Source organism: Rhinatrema bivittatum, chromosome 4 (genome assembly GCF_901001135.1).
Source record: "Rhinatrema bivittatum chromosome 4, aRhiBiv1.1, whole genome shotgun sequence".
NCBI classification, from domain to species: Eukaryota; Metazoa; Chordata; class Amphibia; order Gymnophiona; family Rhinatrematidae; genus Rhinatrema; species Rhinatrema bivittatum.
The window spans coordinates 424,873,478-424,899,500 of NC_042618.1; the positions used below are offsets into that span (position 1 = coordinate 424,873,478).

Below are 26,023 nucleotides of genomic sequence, written 5' to 3' on the forward strand. Positions count from 1 at the left end.
GTAACGTCAGTACAACCACAGCATCTTCCTCTCCTTTTAAGATGGCGCTCCCCAAACACACCCAATAACCCCACCCATCATGCATCGGACGCATCTAAACAACCAATCCACATCATTGCAAAGAGGTTCCTACACTCAAAAAACCTTCTCACATCATGCATTTGACGCATCCAATCAACTCAACCCAACATGCATATCCAAGCCTTCACTCATCATACGATTGATGCATCCAATCAACTCATTCCAACCCGACACGCATATCAAAACACCACTCCACATATCCCAACTTCACCCAGTTATTCTAAACATCCCTATACTCAAAAACCTTATTTCATCACACAACTGACACATCCAATCAACTCAAACCAACCCAACACATATATCCAAACATCACACCATACATCCCAACTTCACACAATAACACCACTCACATCCATTCACCACAAAACACATAGAAACTCAATTACACCTTACAACCCAAACAAGGGTACTTACCACAATGCCATCCCCCACAATAAATCCACCATTTGTACCTATTTATAAAACGCCTCCCAATCCACACCAGCATTTAACCCATAAGGTTGTACCGAACGCCACCAAAAAATGAACTTTTGTTCCAACTTCCACTACATACTTATAATTTCACCTTGTATACACAGTTTTAACTGAGTAATCACAAAAAACTGTAGCTGTTCTACCTCATGTTTAAACTTATGCCAGTGTCCACCAGCGGTGCCCCTTTTCTTTTAATTCTCAGGTTACTCTTATGCTCAACAATTCGGGCTCTTATCTGACGCTTAGTGTGTCCAATATAGAGTAATTGTCTGTAGCAGGAAAAAAGGATCCTAAGAGATAAATTCAAATCCTATGCCATAAGGCATTTAAACTAGACAACGGGGTGGCAGAAAGAAATTAGAATGTCACCCCCCAAATACAAATACAAAGGAAATGGGTGAAGGGGATAACAAAAGTCAGCTGAATGAGACACAAAAGAAGCCCAAGAAAAGCAGTAAACTGAACAAGAAAAGCTGGAAAGGTATGAACATAAATGCTTCTGTTATATCCCCTCTCAGTTGTTTCTTCTCCAGGCTGAAAAGCCCTAACTGTTTAGCGCTCATCATAGGGGAGCCGTTCCAGCCCCTTTATCATTTTGGTTGCCCTTCTCTGCACCTTTTCTAGTTTTGCTTTATCTTTTTTTTTTTTTTTAGATGGAGCGACCAGAACTACACACAATGCTCAAGGAGCAGTCGCACCATAACTCTATTCTCCATGCCTTTCGGAATAATTTCTAGCATTCGTCTGCTTCCTTATTTGACCACAACTGCACACTAAGCATAGGATTTCAGCACACTGTCTACAGTGACTCCAAGATCCTTTTCCTGGGTAGTTACTCGTAGTATGGAACCCAGAATTGTATAGCTAAACTTACGATTATTTTTCCCTATGCTCTTGTCCACATTAAATTTCATCTGCCATTTAGATGCCCGGTTCCCCAGTCTCTCATCTCCTCACAGTCTGCCTGTGAATATTTTTTGTGTCGTCTCCCAATCTGATCACTCCACTTGTCTCTCCCTTTCCTAAGTCATTGATGAATAAGTTAAACAACAGCGGCCCAAGAGCAGATTCCTGGGACACTCCACTATTCACTTTTCTCCACTGGGAAAATGTATAGGAAGTGTATATATTTTTTGCAGATCTTGAGCATGTGGTTATATACCTTAAGAGTAGTTGTGTGTGCATGTGCAGAAGAAGGTCTCATGGGGACGGGGTGAAGCATGGCAGGAGGGCGAGGGCTGGCCCCATGGAGAGTGGTGGTGGTGGCGGCAGCAGCAGCGGCGGCAGCGGGAGAAAGAGTCTGCTGCAGTGCCTGGTGGATCATCTGCCGAGCTCCACGGAGGGCAAACTGCAGGTGAGCAGGGAGAAGGGCAACCCTGGTGAGTGGGAGTTGAACGTCACCTTGCAGAAGGCTGATCCCTGGCTGCGCTTCAGGGAGATCACCAACAAGATGATTGTCACCAAGAATGGCAGATGGATGTTCCCTTTACTCAGGGCTTAATTGGGGGGGGGGGGGGGGGGGACTTCTTTTCAGGCCTAAGAGGCAGAGCAGCAGGATTGTTCTGCTCCAGCCCCTCCCCTCCAGGCAGCCTGCAGGGATGAGAAGAGGAGGGGGTTGAATCTGGAGCAGGCAGAGAAGAGAACAGACACTTGCTCCCTAATCCAGTCTCTCCCCTCTTGTTCCTGCTCCCCTCCCCCCCCTCTTGTATTGCAGGGAACAGAAGGGGAAGGGGTGATACTGGAGCAGACACTGCAGAATAAAGAACAGATTAAAAAAAAGGGGTTGAATTAGCACAAATTAGAAACTTCTGAGCAGTAGTGCCAAATGTCAAGGCTTCAGCCCTGGCCTTGATAAATAGTCCTATTGCTCAAAATGTGTAAACGTGTTCTAATTCGAACCCCTTCTTGTGTCCATTACCGAGGGCTTCATTTCTGGCACAACAACCCAGAACGGCATTCTGCCACCTTTTTGCTGGAACCGAGAGAGCAAAGTAGAGCCGGCAGAGCAGAGCCAGCAATGTATATCAGTTCTGGCTCCCCTGAGGAAACAGAACAGCGCCAGTAGTTGCCTGGATTATTTATGGCCCTACAGCCCCTGGAGGAAGCAGAGAAGATCAGAGAGTTTTGGAGCTGCTTACCCTGGGACAAGGGCAGTGGCTTCGATTTGGGTATGTGTGTGTGTGTGTGTGTGTGTGTGTGTGTGTGTGTGTGTGTGTGTGATAAAGAGTTCATACCTGACCCTGAACCCGTCCCTTTGCACAGGTCCCACCTGACCCTGGCCCCCACCCCCTTCCACAATTCTATTCCTTTTTTGTCTACAAATTAAGCCCTGCCTGTACCGAAGGTGAATGTGTCCAGTCTCTACTCCTTCTTGCTGGGTTTTGTGGCTGCCAATAACTGTGAATGGGTGCTAGGAGGGGATCCTAAGCCATAGGCCACCAGCCATGGCTACATCTGCCCGGATTCCCCCAGTTTTGGAACCCACTGGATGAAAGCCCCTGTGTCCATCAGCAAAATCCAAGCTCACCAAAGATGCTGAATGGAGGAGGTCACGAGAGATCAAGGAGGAAACTTGGGTTGTTGCCAGATCCCACAAGATTTGGAACAGCCTTCACCGAGCCTACCTGTTTGTTTCTGCTTTCCTTCTTCATCCTTTTTTGTGAAATACTTCACCTGTAAAACAGAAATGCCTAATAAGGGGATATAATGTGCCGAGTCTTAATGCTTGCATTTATTACTTGTTCTGTGAATAATTTTATTGTGAACCCCCTCCTCTTTTCCTTAGTGGGGGCATGGAGTGGGATTTTGTTGGGTTTTAGGAAATTGTTTATTAAATTGTAATTATACATTTAACTATGATTGCGTTTCAATAATTGTATTTAACTGAACTATTTTTAGATTATTCAAGTATTGTCACTGATTGTATTTTTATGTCCTGATTATTTTGTAAACCACTTTGGATGAAGCCATAGTATGAGGAAGATAGTATGTAAGTACTAACAACATAACATCCTAACATAAATCTAAGATGTCAGATTTGGAAATGCTAACATCTGCAGTAGCTCTAGCGTCTTGGATGTTTGAGAATGAAATAAGATGATTTATTCTCTCCGTTTATTTTCTGTGACTCTCACTAAAAGATGAGAGTGCCTGGCTGAGAGGAAATGCAGTTTGCAAACCCTGGAAAGGAGCCTGCTGCAGATGACATCTTTGTATTAGCTCTGGCTGATGTTTGCATCTGCTCGTTGCCACCACACTGCTGGTCACGCCATCTCTCTGTGGATGTCATCCACAGGTGCCTTCTTAGACAGCTCCTGGGTGTGTGTGTGTGTGTGTGTGAGTGTTTACGCACACTTTAGCAGCTCCTTTGAGAGCATCTAGGGGGTTTGGGATTTGAGTAGCTATTTGGGGGTTATTTTGTGAGAAACTTATTATGATGGATGGTTTAAGTGTAGTACTAATACTGATAATGTTTATGTTAATTGTGACTCTGCTCCCCCTAGTGAAAACAGATAGGGTGGGGTTTTTTTAAAGTCCCAGTTCTAGATTATTGATATGTTCCTATATGTTTTTCTGCTCTGTTATGCATTGTATTTCACTGCTGTATTATTTATATAATGTATTTTGATTGTGGCATTTGCTTGATGTAAACCGCCTTGGGTTGAACTGGTTTCAAGAAAGTGATATCAAAGTATAAATAATATAACAATTACAGACAACCCTGCTTTTTTGCTTTCACAGGTTCCTCTTCCAAAGAATCTAACAGTTCTCACACTTTGTTTAGAGCATTGAATATAATACAATAAATTCCAGAGCAGTCTCCTCAGTCAATAGCTGCACTCGCTTCCACTTGCTGACATAGACGAGTTAGAAGGATTTCAGCTTGGGGCTGAATCCTTGTCCCTCGGAACAGGGTTCTACTTGGCACATTTGGATTCCCAATGAACTTCCTTCAGGGCTACCCTTGTAGACTAGGTCTCTCTCTCTATATACTCTTCTCCAAGCGTTGGGAAACATGCAAGGCTGTTATTCTTGAACCTCCACAGGAGCACTAGATAGCCCAGCTAGGGAACTGGACGGTGTTGTTCGGCTGGCTACCTAACTCCTGCTGCTTCTCCCCTCTGGAGAGAAGGCTGAAACAGGAGGTCATGATGTCCGCGTTATTACAGCCATATAACACTTTAACAAGAGACATTCTGCTTAAGAAATTGATTAACAGAGGCTGAATCCTAAACAAGCTCCAGGATTTTTTTTTTTTCAAATACAAGGAACATAAATGATCGAAAACATAAATCCAATCTGGACTGGAAACTCACGCGGGAACAAAATTAAGCAATCTAGGTGGAAAAAACAGAGAGAGAGAGATAGAAAGTAACAAAAGAGAAAAGCAAAAAGAAGACGTGGAAGCAAGAGAATGGAGGATAACACAAGCATCAAATGCCACTATAGGTCTACAAAACAGGGACTCGCATCGGATAAAATCCATATGATCTGTCATTCTTTCTCCTGATCATTTTTCCATTGTCATCACCTCCCAGACTCTAGTTAGCCTCTGACACTCACTTGGATGTACGTATATTTTGTCTAATTTGCAGGAACAGAGCATCTCCCAGCAAGCAAGTGATTAAAGAAGTTTATTTGTATTTACCTCTGTATGCATACATGGTAAACTGAATTAAGATATTTTAGGATCCCACTGAATGCCGGTTCCCATTATTATCTTTGCGCTGTTTTGTGTCCTCTTCCAAACGGGGGAGGAAGATAGGACATTTCCCACCCAGCAGGTCTTCTAGCACAGCTCAGAGAAATCTGGAAAGAAGCTCTGCAGCTGTGCTGGAGCCAGACTCCACCGTGGCAAGATTTTAGACCCAACCTCTAAAATACGTCAGGGAAATAAGATGGGTTCCATGTTCTCTTTTCAGATTCTTGCCATTGTGCCTCTACAGAGGTTTACTTTAATTCTATCCCCAAGCATCTCTATGCTGAAATGCAGGTTTTAAATGTTGTCCTTAGAAGTTATCAATCTGTGAATTTAACCTTTTTGTAGAATCACTAAAAAGAAACATTTCCTCTATATGAGGCATTCTAAAAAGCCATAATAATCATTGTTATTCAACTGTTTTTCTGTTTCTCTGATTGTATAAGTGATATAATATTATGGCATACAAAGAGATCAGTTTTGTATTTTGCACCACATCAGTATTTGAATGAATAAGGCCTATGCGATTCTGCGTGGGTAATTGCATCAGGGTATTGAGCTTCTGGCCCATGAATTCAGCTTTGCAGGAGCACTGCAGTATTTCAGGGGAAGTGGAAGTGCTGAGTAGAGCCGCTTTGCAAATGGTGATAATAGGATAATAAATAACTTGGGAGTTAAAGACAAACATTTGGCTGTATAACTGTTATTTATACATCATTGTACCGGGTACAATGGCTTCATAGGTACAGTAGCAAGAGTACATCTGCAAGACAACTTTTGGCCTTCCAATCTGCTCAGACAGAATTCTGTTTCCATTCTGGGGCATCCGTCATCGGGACTGATTAATATCACCAAGGATCCAGCCCCTTGGCCCTCCTCCCCCAGTGGGTTCTAGTGTACAACCCTGCAAAGGTAAACCTTCCGTGGTAGGACAGGCGAGAAAATACTGACGAGGGGAGACGGATGGAAAAATAATTGGAGCATCGTAGAAAAACATTTGAAGTAGATTGACAGGGAGTCAGATGCATGGCCTCTAACTTTGCTGCCGATAGCTCTAGGATATACGCATACCTGACTTTGTGGGGTGGGCCATGTGCAGGCAGTAATGCTGAGGGGCAGTGGAAGGGCAGCAAACCTGAACTGATTACTATGGGGGGAGGCCTCAGCTTATTCCGATAGGTGCTGTCCATGGTTGTGGCTAGAGTAAGGCAGAAGAAATGCTCTCTGGAGTTTTTCTGCACAATTTCTGGATCTAACAGGATCCAGTTATTTTCAATATAACTTAATGAGAAAGGCAAAGGGAAATTGGAGCCTTACTGGCATCTTGGGACAAGTCACTTCCCTCTCACAGATACCCCTGAATGACAGTTCCACAGTTGGTTCCCAGCTTAACTATTCATCATCCACAGAATATCTTAATAGATGCAAAGGTAAGGATAGAGGAACAGGACCTGGAAACAGCTCCTACTTGGTGAATAGGTACAGCTGGAGAGAATTACAGTGACTAGAGGATAACACAGAGCTGGAGAGCATCAGTAAATAGGGGATTAGCATGGAGCTGGAGAGACATACATCTATACATTAAAAAAAATAAAAATATATATGGATATGTGTGTGTGTGTGTAGAGATCCCTAGGTCTCCAGGCATCCCAAGCTAGGATTTTGTAGTTTGCAGACCATCCCTGCAGGCACCCCTGGATTGGTGCACTATAAAAGCGGGATGTGCGCAAGGAGCAGTGTGGCTTTCTATAAGTTGTGCTTTGGGTCAGAGTTACAGTTTTGGAGTTCTCCCCATCATTTGAGCTCCATGCCCTGATACGGAGAAGTAGCATTTTGTTAGCGTTTTGGAGAGTTGAAACAGAGTTGCCAGATAGATTTCCCACATTGGGTCCCCAGCCCGGAACAAGGGGAGTGATCTAGCCTAAAATCTCGTGGTCTGGAAGTGATTGTCTTGGAGGAGTGGAAGAGGAATTTTTTTTGAGAAGAGCTGTTGGTTTGTTTTTCAGTGAATTTTGTGCTGGGATCCTGCTCCTGCCTAAGAAGGATTCTCACCCCTGCCTTGGGACGTCAGGATGAGGTGCTGTGATTCCTTCCGCCTAGCTAAGGGGGGGACAGGAGTGACCTGACAGAAAGCAGAGCTTTCCAGATAGTTTGCTTTGGGAGGAATTTTTGCCACCAGTTCCGATCCACTGAGAAGGAGGAGAGATTTTTGGATGTTGAACACATTTGGGAACTTTCTACCACTTAAAGTCCAGCTTTTACCATCAGAGAAAGCGATAAGGAAATCCCAGCCCCACTGGGATCATACTCTCTATCACTCAGGAGTGTTGGGATTTTCCTAGTGCTTGCCATCCCAAAGGACACTGACGCAAGTAATAAAACCGAGAAAGAGGCACTTTTGGACTGTTTATTTTCGCGGGAAGATTATCTGGAGAATTTTTGTTGTGAATTGGACTTTTGAGTATTTTTGAGTGCAGAAAATGTTTTGGTTGAACTCACCACCAGAGCGTCCATTCGGAGTCAAAAGTGCCCTGAAGCAAGGGCATCGGAATAGTGAGTACGCCTGTGGGAGCAACCAAAGGGGCCGATGCAATATTAAATGAGGAGAGTGGGCGCTGACTTTTCAGCACCCACTTTCTTAATGTGTGCATGGGTGCCCGCAAGGGGGGCTCCATGCAATAAACAAATTAGGGGGTCCCGCTAGCAAGGAGGCTCTAGGGTCGCTTATGCGACCTTAGCACCTCCTTGCTAACGCAACCCCGCGGTTTCCGGTGGTCTGACGTTTATGAACACTGATGCCAAGCATATCAGTGTCAGTCTTCAAAGCAGCCAGCAGAGGTTTTTTTTTCTTTTTTTTAAACTTTTAAAAAAGTACAGAAAAAGCAGTTTTTTCTGCTTTTTTGTACTTTTTTTTCAATGCGCTCAGCTATTAACGCCTGCTCCAGGCAGGCGTTAATAGCTGAGCGATAAATGTGCTTCTGGAGTGCATTTGGAGTGAATGAGTAATAGCCTCATTCACATGCATTTGCATGTGACGAGCGCTGTCTCATTCACTCCACGTCGGACGCACGTTAAATAGGTGCTAATCCTCCTATTGCATTAGGGGGTGGATTAGCGCCTATTTAACCCGTGTCCGACTGCGGGTTATACAGTGCGCTCGGCTGAGCGCTCTGTATTGCATCGGCCCCAAAGAAAGACTCAGTGACTGTGTGAGGGTCTGCCGTGAACCTAGGGCCCTGGAAGGTAATCCTCCTCCCCGCTGGAAAGAATCCCAGCACCCCGGGACTGTTTTTGTGTGAGAAGAGGGAGATCCAGGAGTAAAAGTGACCTCAGGGACAACAGAGTGCCCCTGTGTACTGGGAGGTCCCAGAAGGTTTTTTTTTATACATACATACATATATATTTATACATTCACACACACACTCTCTCTCACACACACACACACACACACACAAAATGAGGCTCGGCATTCTATTTCCTTTGTGTTATAAAGAGAGTGGGCTGATTACACAACAGTCTAAGGGTTTTTTTTCCCAATTGTATTCAGGAAGCATGCTTATTTAGCACACCTGCCATAAAACAGCAGTGACTGCAGAACTGAAATGAGCGCTCATGTAACATCTGTCATGGGTAAGCAGAAATTCTGTGAGTGGGCTGAGTGTTTCTGTAATAGAACTTATTAGCAGTGACTTTACAGTTAAATTCATAGAAACAAGAGACTCTGATGGCAGATAAAGACTGTAAGGCACAGCTACTCTCTCTGCCCATTGTCCCTTCCCCTTGAAGTAATGCAGAAGCCACCTAACCACCCTCTTTGTCTTCACTTCCTTTTATTTATCTCATAGTTACTTAGGGTTCGCCTACTTTAATGTTGAGGAACCATAGCCCTGAGTCAATAATGTATGGTAGGATAGCTTGTACCATATGTCTCTGAGCTGCCTTAGTATTTACTGGTTTTTTTCTGTCCTATAAATGATGCCAAATAATTCGCTTTATTAATAGTCAGGGCCAGGCTCAAAATTCATGAGTTCCAGGCCCAAGTATTGATTTTTGGTACGATTCCATCAGAGTGCAATCCTACCTCCTGCAGCTAAGGAGCACAATGAGAGAGATCAACCAGAAAAAAAAAAGCAAGCAAAACTATAATTAGTTTTATGTTTACGTGGGATGGGTCCTGAGCTCCCATGGTGTGGCCCTCCGCACTGGGAAAGCCCCATCATAGCTGGTACGAGCTCCACCCTTCTTGGTCGTCTCAGCGGCAGGCCCAAGGATTGGCTGGGTCTGCAGAGTGAAGTGCCCTCTCTATGTTAGACGTGGTCCCTCCAGGGCAGGGCCGTGGTACAGCTGGGAGGGCAGGGTGAGGGCAGATTTCAGTGCCACTGGTTGTGCTGCACTGGGCCTGTGCTGGAGATACCCAGAGTATTCTGTTCATCAGAACATTTTTTTTTTCACGGGCTAGCAAATGTCTCCTTGGCGGACTCCACAGCGTGCTCTGTCTCGCCATAAGATTCCCAGTCACCCCTTTCAACTGTGATACAAGTCAGATGCTTGTAAAAAAACAAACTGATCTAGGAATGTGCGGCAGCACTGATGGATGAGGAGCACCGGAGAAATTCTTCACTTTATGCAGATTCAGAGGAGTCATCATTTTTTGTCAATCATTTCTAAACTCCCCCCTGTTTACTTCACAGCCGTGTTGCTCTTTTAAACATGCCCCCGATCACAAACATTTATCTTCCTGCAAATTCCTTCCTCCTGAAGTGTAATCTCTCCCGGTGAATTATGAATAGCGCCAATGAAAGCTGAAGACTGAATACAAATGGCAGGAACCTAGGAGTCAATTAGTCACAGCCAGTTTAGGGGGACTTTAAAAAGCCCTGTAAATGCTCCACAACACGTTAGCGAATGGCTCTCATTACACACACTGCCACACGTATTATTCAAAGTACTTGCACTTCGCCTACTCTGTTCCTACCGCTCCTCAGATTGTTGCCCTCCAAGTTCTGAATCAGAAGGTCATGGGGGCGACTCAGTTACAACCCCAGGCTATCGCTAACCCTGCAGCGCAACTCTGGGGGAGGTGCCCGCTGGGTGGAGGTGACCCCCGTTCTTCAGATAAAACATTAAATAGTGGATCTTAAGGCTGTCCGTCTCTGGCTATGGCCAATGGGACTCCATCAAATCATGGCTGGAATGGGATGTTTGCATGTGGGTCACATGCAAAGTCACACACACCACCATCAATCTGATTCTAAAAGCTTTCAATCAAAGAGAGTCAGGTCATCGTTTCCCTTTAAAGAAAGGGGACAAAATCTCGGCTGGCCAAGCTATCACCTACTGAACAGACATTATCTGGCACTCACCGTGCCTCGAAAACAGCTCAAAGAGCGCCAGCTGTCAGGTGGGACAGTCCTGAACAAGGTGCAGAGCAGGAACAGGAGACTAAAATCTGAAGCAAACTCTGTCACTACTGCACACACAGGCCACAGACCTGCTGGTGCTTCCCCCAGGAAGAAATGAAAGCAGATCCCAGAGAAAGCACAAGTTGCACACTTGGCAGAAGGAAGGATAACACTTCCCTTATTGATCTGCCTGTAAAGTATTCTTTTTTTTTTTCTGCCAGTTAAACACAATTGGCACAGTGGGAATTTAAGCTGTAGCGAGGAGAGAGGCAGTTTAATTAGCAATTCTGAAGACAATGGAGTTGTTGCCGGCCTCAGAAGAAGTCCACAAATGCACTTAGATGAAATGAATTGAAAAGCCACACGCTCCCAAGAAGTCCCAGTACACTCCCAGGAATGCAATCACACTCCAGTCCCATCGTCCGCTGGTCCAGCAGGAGAGACTGAGCTGTACCTCTTGAAAATACAGAGGGTATTCAGTGGAGATGGGTCACTGGGGAGAAAGGACTCTTTCTACATTTATAGAGCGATTTTCATGAACCATTTACCCAGAAAAAACTGGTGAAAGGACTATCTGAAAATTGCCTATCCTTTATGTAGCTAAAAGCAGGGCAGTGCTCTACAGTGCTTGCACTTTTAGCCACAGGAGGTGGTGTCCTTGGGGGCATGTTTGGGTCAGGGGAGAAAAATAACACACATAGATTGCAATTTGAAATCTACGTGCATTATTTTTCATGGGAATGAGCAGGTGCAACTGTCTATGGATACTTTGCCCCTGATGGTAAAAAGGACCTGTGGACTTTGCATGAATGTGGACAGGTTGACTATTGCCCCCTTAAGGAAGTATCCTTTTTGGCATCAGGAAAGAATTGAAGACTTTTGCCTCGGAGGTGCTGGATCGATTTCAGCCAGCCGGAGGACCTGAATCAGCTAATACGGCCACCCAGGAGAGGAGCGGGGAATGAATGGTAGGGGAAATAAAAATAAACAATTGATGATTTCCACTGATCAGTGAACTTCTGTTTCTAAATCTTGCTGGGAGAATCTGTGATAGTGTTGCAGGATCTAAAGGGGAGAATCTAGGAGAGAAACCACTGCCAGACCCCCGAAGGAGATGGGGACATCAGGCAGCCTGCTAGCGACAGCACATGCTGCACGGCTTAGAATATCTCACTGGAGAAACTGCAAAACGAGCCCTGACCAAGAGTACAAAAGGGACAGAGCTCTAGAAAATAAATATTTTAAACCACACACCATCTCTCTACAGCACAGAGTCTTGGACCCTACCATAATGCATATAGTGATGATTATATGATGTTATAATTAACTGTTTGTTGCCCCTGTTCTTCCAGCTCGTCTGTTTCAGGGGCTCAGTTTGGGCAGTTTTGGCTAGAATTCGACCCATGCTCCTGGGCTCTTTTTCCAACAGGAGGGAAAGGGTAAAGGCTTTCAAGCTCCTTAGGTTACCTGCCAATTTTCATAAAAAAATAAAAAGTGTGCCCGCACACACACACACACAGTCAGCTGTTGTCGAAAAATAAATCCTTTTATTGATTAACTTGATTGCAGGTGAAAATTCACAGCAGAAATATTTTGAAACAATGCACTTCAATACCGAAAAGAAAATCCCCCCAAAATGACAGACACAGTCCCTGGTAAGCCTGCACTCCTGGCAGTAGGTACTCTTACAAAGGCACTTCCCCTGAATGGTACCTGCAAGCTGGACGCAGACTCCTTCCAGGTAGGAAACTGGAAATTCCTCCTAATACAACTTCTGATGATTCTCTATTGACAACGTCTTTCAACAGCAACTCTGTAAGTAGGTTTCCCAGTCTGGCAGCACTCAGGCTGTCTCCCACAGAAATCCAGTCTGCAGAATGCTTAGATAATCCCCGCAAAGTACGAGGACTATGGCACTGGCTCCCCTCTTCCTTCAGATCACCTCTTGATCCTTTCCACTCTCAATATCCTTCTTCATTCCCAAGGACATAAGAAATTGCCATACTGGGTCAGACCGAGGGTCCATCAAGCCCAGCATCCTGTTTCCAACAGTGGCCAATCCAGGCTACAAGTACCTGGCAAATACCAAAACATTAAGAAGATCCCATGCAACTGATGCAATTAATAGCAGTGGCTATTCTCTAATACAACTTGATTAATAGCAGTTAATGGACTTCTCCTCCAAGAACTTATCTAAACCGTTTTTAAACCCAGCTACACTAACTGCACTAATCTCATCCTCTGGCAACAAATTCCAGAGCTTAATTGTACATTGAGTGAAAAAGATTTTTCTCAAATTAATTTTAAATGTGCTACTTGCTAACTTCATGGAGTGCCCTCTAGTCCTTCTATTATCCGAAAGAGTAAATAACCGTTTCACATTTACCTATTCTAGGCCTCTCATGATTCTAAAGACCTTTATCATATCCCCTCTCAGCCATCTCTTCTCCAAGCTGTACAGCCCTAACCTCTTCAGCCTTTCCTCATAGGGGAGCTGTTCCATCCCCTTTATCAATTTGGTCACCCTTCTCTGTACCTTCTCCATTGCAACTATATCTTTTTTGAAATGCGGCGACCAGAACTGTACACAGTATTCAAGGTGCGGTCTCACCATGGAGGTATACAGAGACATTATGACATTTTCCGTTTTATTAACCATTCCCTTCCTAATAATTCTTAACATTCAATTTGCTTTTTTGACTGCTGCAGCACACTGAACCAACGATTGTAATGTATTATCTACTATAACGCCTAGATCTTTTTCCTAGGTGGTAGCTCCTAATATGGAGCCTAACATTGTGTAACTACAGCATGGATTATTTTTCCCTATATGCATCACCTTGCACTTGTCCACATTAAATTTCATCTGCCATTTGGATGTCCAATCTTCCAGTCTCGCAAGGTCCTCCTGCAATTTATCACAATCTGCTTGTGATTTAACTACTCTGAATAATTTTGTATCATCTGCAAATTTGATTACCTCACTCGTCGTATTCCTTTCCAGATCATTTATAAATATATTGGAAAGCACCGGTCCAAGTACAGATCCCTGAGGCATTCCACTGTTTACCCTTTTCCACTGAGAAAACTGACCATTTAATCCTACTCTTTGTTTCCTGTCTTTTAACCAGTCTGTAATCACCTCCTATCCCATGATTTTTTAGTTTTCTTAGAAGCCTCTCATGAGGGACTTTGTCAAACACCTTCCAAAAATCCAAATACACTACATCTACTGGCTCACCTTTATCCACATGTTTATTAACCCCTTCAAAAACATGAAGCAAATTTGTGAGGCAAGATTTGCCTTGGGTAAATCTATGCTGTCTTCCATTAAACCATGTCTTTCTATATTCTCTGTGATTTTGATCTTTAGTTTCCACTATTTTTCCCGGCACTGATGTCAGGCTTACTTGTCTAAATCTCCTAAATCTGAGGAACCCGGCCCTTGTGTCCAAGTCATCCTTTCAGGACAGGAGACTAAAAGAACAGAACACGAACCAAAAAGACTGTGGATTTTTTAAAACATACACTCTCTACAGACATCTCCCACTGGGGGAGTGCCATGGAAACCGATACTCCTTGACCGTATATATTCAGGGTCTGCGAAGACACCGATGCAACTCTTTATATACTTAATTAAAAATTATTGTATTCTGCACATATTCAACCATGCTGCCCAAAGCGGATTACAGCAGTTACAGCCATAAATATATTAGGCAACATAAATACACAACATAAAACAAACAGAATAGAGAGATCACGTGATGCGCTGAGGAGGACGGATGTAGGTCCCCTCCTTGGGCCCCGTTTCGTGCTCCCGGCCCCATCCAAGCCCATCTACTAAACATTTTAATAATTAGGGCTGATCTATAGTGAGTATAACCTAAGGGACTCACTTTTGGCTCCGATGGCAGCTCGCGTGGTGAAAAAGGAGAGAGAGAGGGACAAGGCCCGTCCTGCAGATAACCTCCCCCCCCCCCCCCCCCCGCCGGATGATGATACCGGGCTGTCCGACGCGACTCCGATGGCGGCGGCTCGTGAAATTCAAACTGCGGTCTTGGAAGCTCTTGCGCCCGAACCGAAAAAGATCTCGGCGCAGCTTTTGGAACTCTCTGGGACGCTGGCGGTGTACGAGGCGCGATTTGGGGAAGTGGAACAGCGCATCTCTGACAACCAAGATGGCCTCGTGGCTGCCCAAGCAGAGATCGCGCAGCTCAAAACTTCACTGCAGAGATGTGAAACGTGGATCGAGGACCTAGCTTTGTGGGGTTGCCGGAGACCCTCGAGGAAGGTAGCCTCGCCAGATTTTTTTGAAAAGTGGCTGCAATGGGAGCTGGGCCTCTCCCCGGAGAACGGCCCGCTCCGTGTGCAGTGCGCGCACAGTTTGAGGCCTTCGAGATTTGCAAATGGAAAACCAAGGGTTGTTATTGCCAAAATATTAAATTTTGCGCACAAAGCCGAAATTCTGCCCAGTCTGCGCGATGGGAAGTCGCTGACCTACCAAAATGAAAAGATCCTGAATTTTCAAGATTATTCTGCCTCGCTGGCGGCGGGCCCTCGCTCCCCTTTGCAGCAAACTATTCACCTTGGGGCTCCGGGCCGACGAGGTCTACCCGGCTGGAGTGAGGGTCCAGACCCCCGGAGGGGTATGCTGGCTCGCGGGCCTTGAAGACCTCCGGGGGTTTGTGAAAGAGCAGGAAAAACCGGAGCAGCCCACAGTGAGTGGCTGAGTACTTTTCTCTCTTCTCTCTTATCCTGGCAGTCCAAACCTGCAGCATTTTTGGATATAGACGGTTGCTGAGGGCAAGTTCAACGTCTCATCTGGTGCCCCGGGGCAGGGGACTTATGGACAGGTCAGGCCCGTATGTGGACTTTATGCCTTGCTTTGGCCGGCTGGTTCTGACTCTTGCCCTGATTAAGGCACCCAGTTTCTTTTGTATATGGGCTGGGGTGTATTGTTTACCTCTGCAACTCCCTGACATTGCTCTGTGTGGGGGGGGGGGGGGGGGGGGGGGGGGGGGGGGGGAGTTGGTTGCCCTTGTGCTTTCGCGGGCGGCTCCAGAGACTTTTTTTTCCCGCTGGAGTCATGCTTGCTGTCTTACCTTCCCCAGGTTTTTAGAGGGGAAAGGTCGGAATTCATGTTCTATGTCCTGCCTATCGGGCCGATACAGTAAACCTCGTGGGAGAGCCGGCGAGCGCCCGCTCTCCCGACGCATGCCCAGGCCACTCTCCTGGGCACACGATTCAGGAAGCCAAGGTATGCAAATGAGGGCCCGTGGTAAAAAGGAGGCGCTAGGGACACTAGCGCGTCCCTAGCGCCTCCTTATTGACAGAAGCGGCGGCTGTCAGCGGGTTTGACAGCAGACGCTTAATTTTACCGGCATCGGTTGTCAAACCCGCTGACAGCCACAGGTTCGGAAAACGGACTCCGGCAAAATTGAGCGTCCGTCTTCCAACCTGCAGGCTGCGGGAAGATTTTTTTTATTTTTTTTTTATCTTTGGGACCTCAGACTTAATATCGCTATGATATTAAGTCGGAGGGTGTACAGAAAAGCAGAAAAAACTGCTTTTCTGTACACTTTCCTGGTGCTGGCCGATATTAACGCCTGCCTTTGGCAGGCGTTAATTTCTGAGAGTAAAATGTGCGGCTTGGCTTCTCATTTTACTTTCTGTATCGCGCGGGAATGACTAATAGGCTCATCAACATGCATTTGCATGTTGCGGGCGCTATTAGTTTCGGGGGGGGGGTTGGACGTGCATTTTCCACGCGCTATTACCCCTTACTGTATAAGGGGTAAAAATAGCACGTCGAAAACGTGTGTCCAAATGGAGGCTAACAGTGCGCTCGGCCTGAGAGCACTTTACTGTATCGGCCCGTATGTTGGAATGAAGCTTCTGTTGTTACAGTTAAGGGTGGGGCTGGGTCTCGGGACGGAGCCAGCATGTTCGGTGGTGATCTCTGATACTCCCCTGGGGTATCCTGATGGATGTGGGGGATGGGGGGATGGGAGGGGGAAACAGGCTCACCCTTTTTCTGTTAGATTATGCATTTATTCTGTTTTTATCACTGGTCTGCGATCCGAGGTGCGTCTCTTCGCCTGTCAGACAGGAGGGCTCCTGCTGGGAGGGTCTTCCTTCCAACTTAGTACTGTTTTTGCAACAGGCCATGCCGGTCCTCAGGTGAATAGATGACGCGGAACGGTTCTCGTATAATTTCCTGGAATGTGTGCGGTATCCATTCGCCTATCAAACAGGCTAAGATCCTGACCACTCTAAAAAGGAAATCTGCAGTTATAGCATTTTTACAAGAAACACATCTCACTGACTTGGAGCATAAAAAACTCTCTCAGAGCTGAGTTGGTGCAGTCCTACTTTGCCTCGGCTATCACTAAATCTCCGGGTGTTGCCATTCTGGTTCATAAAATTTATCCCTTACGGTCCAGAAAGTAATTAAGGACCCCATGGGCCGATACCTAGGGCTGATTGTGGAACTCAACAAGGTTCCTATGGTTTTATGTAATCTACATGCTCCCAATACCTATGATCCAATCTTTTACAGGAACCTATATTGTATATTATTACCCTTTGCCTCTCATACCCTGGTGGTAGGGGAAAATTTCAATGCCGTTAGGGATCCTGATTTAGATGTCTCTCAGTCTCATTCCTCAGAGCGTCGGCCAGGTAGGGGGATTTTATTTCTTGAGCAGTTCCTCCATTTGGTCAATGCTTGGAGGACTTTGCATCCCACTGATAGGGACTTCACTCATATCTCTAGGGCCCACTCGTCACACTCCTGGCTTGATTACCTTTTGGTTAGTGTGCAGGCCTTTTCTAAAGTCGCTGGATATTATTATTTCTGACCATGCGCCGGTTTGGCTTGATTTCTTGGACCCATCCCTGCCTCGGTCGAGTCCCCCTGGCAGTACCCCTATTGTTTAGTTGATGACGCCTCTTTTCAAGAATTTTTGCGCACCAAGTGGGCCGAATATGCGTCCTTTAACTGCGCACATGCCAATACCCCTGTCCTGTTTTGGTATACTGCTAAGGCGCTTCTTCATGGAGACATTATTTCCTATTTGGCCCATAGATGGAGGTCCACGGATAGGCGCTTGTTGGATTTAAGCACACAGTTGCAGCGAGCCAGAAAAGCACTTCAGGGGGCCCACTCCAAGGTGAATAGAGAGCAATACTTGTCAATTCAAATCGCTCTGAATACCTTGATCCATCAAAGGGTACAAAAAAGTCTGACCTATTATCAATTTAAACCTTTCCAGTATGGCAACAAATCGGGGAAAATGCTGGTGAATTTGGTTAGACCAGCGCAGGGGGTCTAGGCATATGGCTACCCTACGTGACCCCGCAGGCCGCGTGGTTAATGATTCCTCGGCCATTGTTGCCTCCTTCAGGCAATACTGATCGGCTTTGTATGCTACCAATGGAGGGCAGAGGGAGGGCTATACTACCTTTCGTGCACCCTTGTCGTTACTGTGTCTAACACCGGCGCAGCGAGATTATTTGAATGAGTCCATTACGGCTGATGAGGTTTTGGGAGCTATGTAGAACTCTGGACACAGAGTAATCTGTAGTGTAGTCAATCAAGGCAATGGTCAGGACACGGAGAAGGCAGGCGTAGTTAATCAAGGCAATGGTCAGGGCACCGAGAAGGCAGGCATAGTCAAACGTAGCAAAGGTCCGGGGTTGGAGTTAGGCTGAAGAGTAGTCAAACGTAGCAAAGGTCCGGGGTTGGAGATAGGCTGAAGAGTAGTCAAGCGTAGCAAAAGTCCGGGGTTGGAGATAGGCTGAAAAGTAGTCAAACGCAGCAAAAGTCCGGGGTTGGAGAAAGGCTGACGAGAAGTCAAACAAAACCGAGTCGAAATCCAGAAAGTCAGTCCAACACATAGACAGGACAGGAACGAGGAAGACAGGAACCGGGAACCACAGGAGACAGGAACAAGACGTAGAGACGATTCTCTATCAGCAAAGAGTACGAGGAGTACGAGGAGACCTGTTGCAAAGGCAACGCTATGGAGCGAGGCCTGAGCTTATATACACTGAAGAGTATGACGTCAGCATCCAGGGCCATGGCCAGGTTCCTGCCGCGGGCCCTTTAAAAGAATCAGCGATGCACGTGCGCGCACCTAGGGAGGGGCGAGGCACCGATGGCGGCATCTCTCCGCGGGACACACGGAGAGGCCTGACGAGCTGGGACAACTTGGCTGGCAACACTGGGGACCATGGCAGAGCTGGAGGCACCGAAGGCAACCGAGGTTGGAGCTGGCAGCCCACCGCCGCCAGTGAAGAGGAATCAGGAGCTGGAGACTGTACAAGAAGGTGAGAGGGCCGCGCCGCGGGTCTGCCTTGGGTGGCACGTGTAACACCCTAGCTTTCCCTGAGGAGCTGAAACAAGTGTGGGGAGTGGACTTTCCATTGCAGTGGGTCAAGGATTCTATCCGTTACCTGGGGATTTTTATATCCAGGTTTAAAAAGGCTTTACCGCCTTTAATGTTCCCCAGGTATTAAACCGTACATTGAGCAAATTACAGGCCTGGAGGGATCTTCCGTTATCTCTTGGAGGACACATAAATCTTTTCAAGATGATCCTCCTCCCCAGGTGGCTTTATGTATTTCAGAACCTGCCTCTGCAGCTTAAATTTAGGGATCGAGTAACTCTCGATAGAGCGTTGCGCTCCTTCTTGTGGCAAGGAAGCAAGGCCCGTATCCCACTGACATGGTTGAGAGAGCAATAGGGGTGGGGTGGTATGGGGGTTCCTGACCGAGCTGTTTATAACTTGGCTGGGAACTTGAGGATTATCCGGGGCTAGATATTGGGTCACTCACCCTATGTTAATATCTCTGCTGAGCAAGCTTTGGTGGCCCCCCTGGACCTGCGTTATGTTCTACAGGCGCCTTCTCAGGGTCTTCCAGTTTCTTTGCAAAATCATGAGCTGCTGGAACCAATAAGATGCACCTGGATCCGTATAACCAGAATGCAGGGTATTCCCCATGTGTGCACCTACTTGTTGCCCAGTCGGGGTAATACAGCGCTTACCCCCAGCTTGCACTCACAGGCCTTTAGACACTGGGCGGATAAAGGCATCACTCAGTTGGGGCACATGCTGGATGGAGAAGGGACGATGCTTACTTTTCAGGCCCTGAGAGAATTATATGGCCTACATAGCTCTCAAGTGTTCGCATACTTACAGGTATGACACTACATCCATTCTATACTTTCCGAGGCCCGCCAACCCACAGTTTTTCAGGCACTTGAAAGGCTTCTTTTCTTTGATAAGCCTGGTCCTGTGTCATTATCAACATAATACAAGGGGCTTAGGAATCTGATACGATTGGATGTCTGTGCTATATTGACAGAGAGATGGAACAAAGAGGGTCAATTGGTCCTTACTCCTTCTACTCTGCACACTTGCTTTGGATGCATCTCTGTGATGACAACCAACATATATGTATTATCAGGAGATGCAGTTTAAATTCTTACGTAGAGCATATATCTCACCTAATGTTATGTTCCTTGCTAAGCTATCAGTGTCGGCGTCTTGTGTCAAATGTCAGGCGGCTACTGGGACACTATTTCATCTGTTTTGGGAATGCCCCCAGATTAAAGCCTTCAGGGGACGTATTTCTCAGTACCTGGCGGACCTTTTGGATATGAACATTCCGGTTTCTCCGTATAAGAAGACTTCAACACCCGGGTGGCAGCATGCAATTTACAATTTATCAAAGAACAAGGATCATCTGAATACGATAATTTGTGAACCAGAAAAAGAACTTTAAATTTGGCCACCCAATTAAGCGGTAACCAATGCAAATCACTCAAGACTGGTGATGTATGTTCATCGAATTTCTTGCCTGGGATAACTCTTGCAGCTGCATGCTGAATTAATTGAAGCGCCCGTTGTTTCTGAGGGAAACCTAAAGACTATTACAATAGTCTATTTGCCCAGTGATCACAGCCTGCACTACTGATCACAAACTTCAATGGCCGTAAAATCTTAAAATTTAAAGAAACTAACCGAACAAAGAGACCCGCTTAATTTGTGATGTAAATAACTAGTAAGGGACACTGGTGATGCCCTTACATGTATAATCTTAACTTCTGTATATCATTCTGGGCTCTTGTGAAAGTGCAATTTAGAAATTAAATTATAATTAAAATAAATAAGAAATGTATCCAATGATGGCATCATAATCAGAGTTACACTGGCTACCGATTGAATCCCGAATTAAATGTAAGGCTATGTGTATTTTACACAAACTGATCTTTGCTGATCAGGTAGACTGGCTGAACGCTGCGATTAAACTACATGTCCCGCAGAGAAATTTGCATTCAGCGAATAAGGGTCTGCTAACTTTACCATCTGTCCAATCGGCACATTTGAATCAGGTGAGGGACAGAGTGTTGTCACTAGCTGGCCCTGGAATCTGGGATTCACTACCAGAGGTCTTGAGATTGGAGTCCAATTTTAAAAAGTTCAAGCGAGAGCTCAAGACTTGGCTTTTTAGCAAAGTTTACTCGAGCCAAGCCTAAATAGGTTATATGTTGTCGCACCTGATATTAGAATTTTATATAGAAAGACAACTACTGACTGTCTTAATATTTGTTTTAATCAATTTTATTTATGTTTTATTCATTAAGTTTAATTTTAAGTGTTTTAGGATACAAGTTGAGTTATTTTTATGTTTTATGATTTCAGGATCCTCTGTATTTTAAGCTAGGAAATATTTTTTGTTATGTTAGTATGCAGATCTTAGGCTTTTATAATGTACATTAGCTACTAGGAACACTGTATTTTAAACTGTGATGAACCGTTATGATGGACCCTGAGTGACAGTATATAAAAAATGTTAAATAAATAAATCTAACCATGGAGATTCACAGAGAAACTAAATGTTTTAAAGTTCCTGGTGCATGATTTTTGCAGGTGGGCAAAGAACATGGGGGGGGAGAGGGGGGGAAAGCTGAGTGCTGTCTTTGCTAGGGAAGGATGAAAGGATGGTAGGAATTTGGCAGTATGGAAGGAACCTGGGAAATTATAGCGCAGACAACCACATTTGCTTAAGGATGGAGGCCCTTACTGAGGTGTATTTTCAAAGGTTTCTCTTCTGACTTCCTTCATATTGATATATCGTCCTGAACATTTTTTTTTATTGGTCTTGCACTTTGCAATGTCACCTTAACTCGTATAACTCAGATCCATTAGTATTGGTCTCATGCAGGACTTAATAGGTAGCATCAAGAAAGCTGGCAGAGTGCTGACAGCAGCAGCTCCAATCCTCGGGTCTTTGCTTTGCATTAATTGCTAGATACTTCTGAAAGTCATGTCACATTAGAAATGCATTCTCTATGCTCATGGACATGCCTGGTGGACCCCCATGGCTGTACACGTCGAGCACGCCACAAGTCTGCTTACCCTCACTATCTCATCAATTGAGCGAAGAACATTCTTAAGCTCTAATCAAAAACCTCGGTAATGGCCTGGCTCGTGTTTTGTTGTCATCCCTTTCATGGCTCTGTGTTGCAATATGACATTGTAAAGAGCCGTTTGCATTGATTCCAGAAGTAATCAACGAGCCTGCAAGGTGATCCCTGCTGCCCCCGAGAACGTGGATCAGTCAGCAGCGGGAGGCTGCCTTGCCGACACCAGCTTCTCTTTGCTGTGGGGAAGTGACAAACTTTAGCTGGGCCCCGGTCTGGAACTTGGGCAGGACCGAATGGGCCTAATGCTCCTTATTTGCAGTCGCTTGCTCAGTTTCAGGTCAATCCAGTAAAGTGCGGCCGCGTTTACCCCGATCCTAACCCGCTTTCTACTCACTTTCCGGCCGCGTTAGCCCTTCCTGCGATACACAATCCCCTTTATCCGATTCTTACTGCCTGTTTAAATCACCGGGTAATCCCTTCCGCCCGCAGCATGTATATTACATGTAAACGATCGAATTAGCTATTCCCTACCATCCAGTAACGCGCGCCCCGACTATCGCTTTTTTACCCTGCCGTTTTGCCGCGCGTTTAACCTGCTAACTTACCGCCTACCCTTACCCCTGCGTTAGAGGCAGGGGTAAGGGTAGGCGGCAAACTTTCCCCCAGCCCCCGCTCACCTGCCCTGGCCGCGTCCATGGGTGCTGGTCTCCGAGGCAGCCCCAGTCCTCTCCCCTCCTCCCGAAGCAACAAAAGCGAAAAAAAGCGATAAAGCGAAAAAAAAGTTGCAAGAGAGAGAGGGGAGAGAGGACGGGCAATCCTACGCTCGGGATTGCCAGTCCTCTCTCCCCTCCTCCTGAAGCAAGGTGCGAAAAGCAGCCTTGCTCCGGGAGGAGGGGAGAGAGGACTGGCAGTGTAAAGCAACGAAGCGACTTACTTTTTTTGCAGCCCCCCTCCAGAGACTGACATCGGCGAAGATGACCGTGGCTCCCCTGCCTCCAGCTGCCCGCGAAGATAGACGCATCGCACGGGCGAAAGCGGCCCCTGTGCGTGCAATCGGGCCGCTCAAGATGTGACGTCACGATGTTTGGCGTCACGGCATGTGACGTCACATCTTGAGCGGCCAATTGCACGCACAGGGGCCGCTTTCGCCCGTGCGATGCATCTATCTTCACGGGCAGCTGGAGGCAGGGGAGGGGAGCCGCGGTCCCTCGTCGCAGATGTCCGTCTCCGGAGGGGGGCTGCAAAAAAAGTAAGTCGCTTCGTCGCTTTACACTGCCAGTCCTCTCTCCCCTCCTCCTGGAGCGAGGCTGCTTTTCGCGCCTTGCTTCGGGAGGAGGGGAGAGAGGGCTGACAATCCCTAGCGTCGGAGAACCGTCCACTTCCTGGTACCTGTCATTTCAAATGACATTAGCTACTAGGAACACTGTATTTTAAACTGTGATGAACCGTTATGATGGACCCTGAGTGACGGTATATAAAAAATGTTAAATAAATAAACCACTTCCTGGTACCTGTCATTTCAAATGACATTAGCTACTAGGAACACTGTATTTTAAACTGTGATGAACCGTTATGATGGACCCTGAGTGACGGGAGACCACTCAGCGTGGCCGTGAAGCGTTAGGCCCGCACTCCCAGGTTACTGTATAGGCGCTGTATAGCGCCATTTCCCAGCTAAATAACGATTCCCTGGCGCACTCTGGCTAAAGGTGCGCCTGCCAGCTTCCACGCCACGCCGGAGAGCCTTCCTGGGGAAACGTTTTAGGACAGGGTTGGAAAACTGCAAGCACTGCGGGGATTTTCCAACCTATCCAGCACACATCTGCCAGCTGAAGAAGCAGCGGCAACAGCACGGGCCCTTTGTGCGCAACCATGGGCAATCGTCGTAGGAAAAGTAGTGTGTGGCTTCCCTTTGAAAATTAGGTCCAGGGTGCAGGTGGGCAGTTTGAGAACTGCCACCCCCCCCCCCCCCTGTATAACTTGTTCTAGCGGCTCCTCTAAAAATAATAATAATAAAAGTTTGCAAGGTAGCTATGGGAACCAAAGAGGCTGGAATAATAAACTCACACCGAATCACTGCTACTGGGGGGGTGTTGTAAACAGAGCTCCTTTCAGACCTGCAGTCTCTGGACAGCAGTAAAGTGCCAAGATAAGGGGATTATATTTTACTAACAGGATTTAAACCACCCATGAAACAAGCAGCCACTGAAACAAATAAAGGGGAGGGGTTGGTTGGCGCTGTAAGTGGCCAGGAGGGCCCCCTTTCTCTCTCTCTCCTCCTTCGTGAATTATGCACTGCCCGTCTAATCGCTTCCTCTCCTTCCTCCCTGGCTCTCATTTGTCGAGGCAGCCACCGGCTTCGCTGCCTTTTGTCTTCGCATTATTAAAATTGGTATTACCATTGCAAATGCTTCCTAGGGAGATAGGTATTAATAACAGCCTGCGCCATCAGACGCTGTCAGCGGGCGGGGAGATTAATATTGCTGTCCACGAGAAGCATTATACCGTTTAGAGAGAGCATATTGCTTGGCTGGTAAGCCATTCTTCACGGGCTGTGATAAGTGCCTCCTGATTCGGTATTAGAACATTACTGTTTACACAGCTCGCAATGCCTCATAAGGCAGTTAGAAGCCAGGCAGGAAGCACAGAGGCCCGGGGCAGAGAACTTGAGGCCAGGCAGGAAGCACAGAGGCCCGGGGCAGAGAACTCGAGTCCAGCACCGGCTCGCCTGCCCCCTCTTTCCACCTCATGGCGGTGGCATCTTGGAATTCTATTTCCATTTTCCTTTCCTGCCTGGAAGCAGCAAAGGACCATGGAGGAATGTCCTCAGTGAACCAACGTACGCGTCTTCTGGGGGCCCCCCGTTCCAGTCTGTGCCCGACACAGAACGCAACAAGCCCCAGTTTTTACAGCTGTAACAGACTCTTCCCCGCTCTCTTGCTATTGTCATGAACGCTCTAGTTGTCAAACCCCATTTACATCACAGGGGAAAAAAAAAGCCTAGAGCCTGTGATGTCAGAATCATGCTCTATCACAAAGAAGATTTTGGAAAATTAAAGGCCCCCCCACCTATAAATTGGGGGAGGGAGAGAGGAATGAGGACACTGGGCGTTGGCAGTGGCAATCACATTATTCTGTAACATGGGGAGCTCATATGATTTCATACTGCCCTATGGAAAAGGAAGCCATATGGCCCCAGGGCAGGCCAGGATGTTTCAATCTAGCTGTATTATGTCCCATTCCATAGCATTATGGGAATTGTAGTCCTGTCCTGCTCTGGCTTAAACAGAATGGAGTTTGTTCCTACAGTGATGTAGTTCTGGTAATACCAGGGACATTCTGGTATTACCATAAAGCCTAGTAATGGAACCACCTGTAGAACGTGAACATGCATAAAACGTTCTCCTGTCCTTTTCTCCCTAAACAGGATTCTGCATGTTTTAAGACTGCTTGATATCTAACAGATTATTTTATTCTTTCCACGCTGAGAATCTGTTGATGAAGTCTATTATTGCCATACTCTGGAGCAGTGCTTCTCGAGCCAGTCCTCGGGGCACACCTAACCAGTCATGTTTCAGGATATCCCCAATAAATATGCATGAGAGATTCATTTACATGCGCTACTTTCATTGGATGCAAATCTATCTCGGAGTAGATATTCAAAGGCCAGCCAGATAAGTTAACTGTAAACCGAGATGATGTTCCCAACGTATCCCGGTATCTAAAAACACTTAAATAAATAAATAAATAAATAAATAAATAAATAAACTTAGTGCCTGATTCATTTGGGGGCGGATTTTAAGAGCCCTGCTCGCCTAAATCCGCCCAAATCCGGGCGGATTTAGGCGAGCAGGGCCCTGCGCGCCGGTGAGCCTATTTTACATAGGCTCACCGGCGCGCGCAGACCCCGGGACTCGCGTAAGTCCCGGGGTT

The 26,023-nt window shown here is 46.3% G+C and overlaps 1 long non-coding RNA gene across 1 annotated transcript in view; it reads right to left on the bottom strand.

The window, feature by feature from the left end:
• Positions 1-26,023, bottom strand: part of LOC115089557 — a 79,648-nt gene that overhangs the window by 41,053 nt on the left and 12,572 nt on the right. The gene's annotated exons all lie outside the window — the stretch shown is intronic.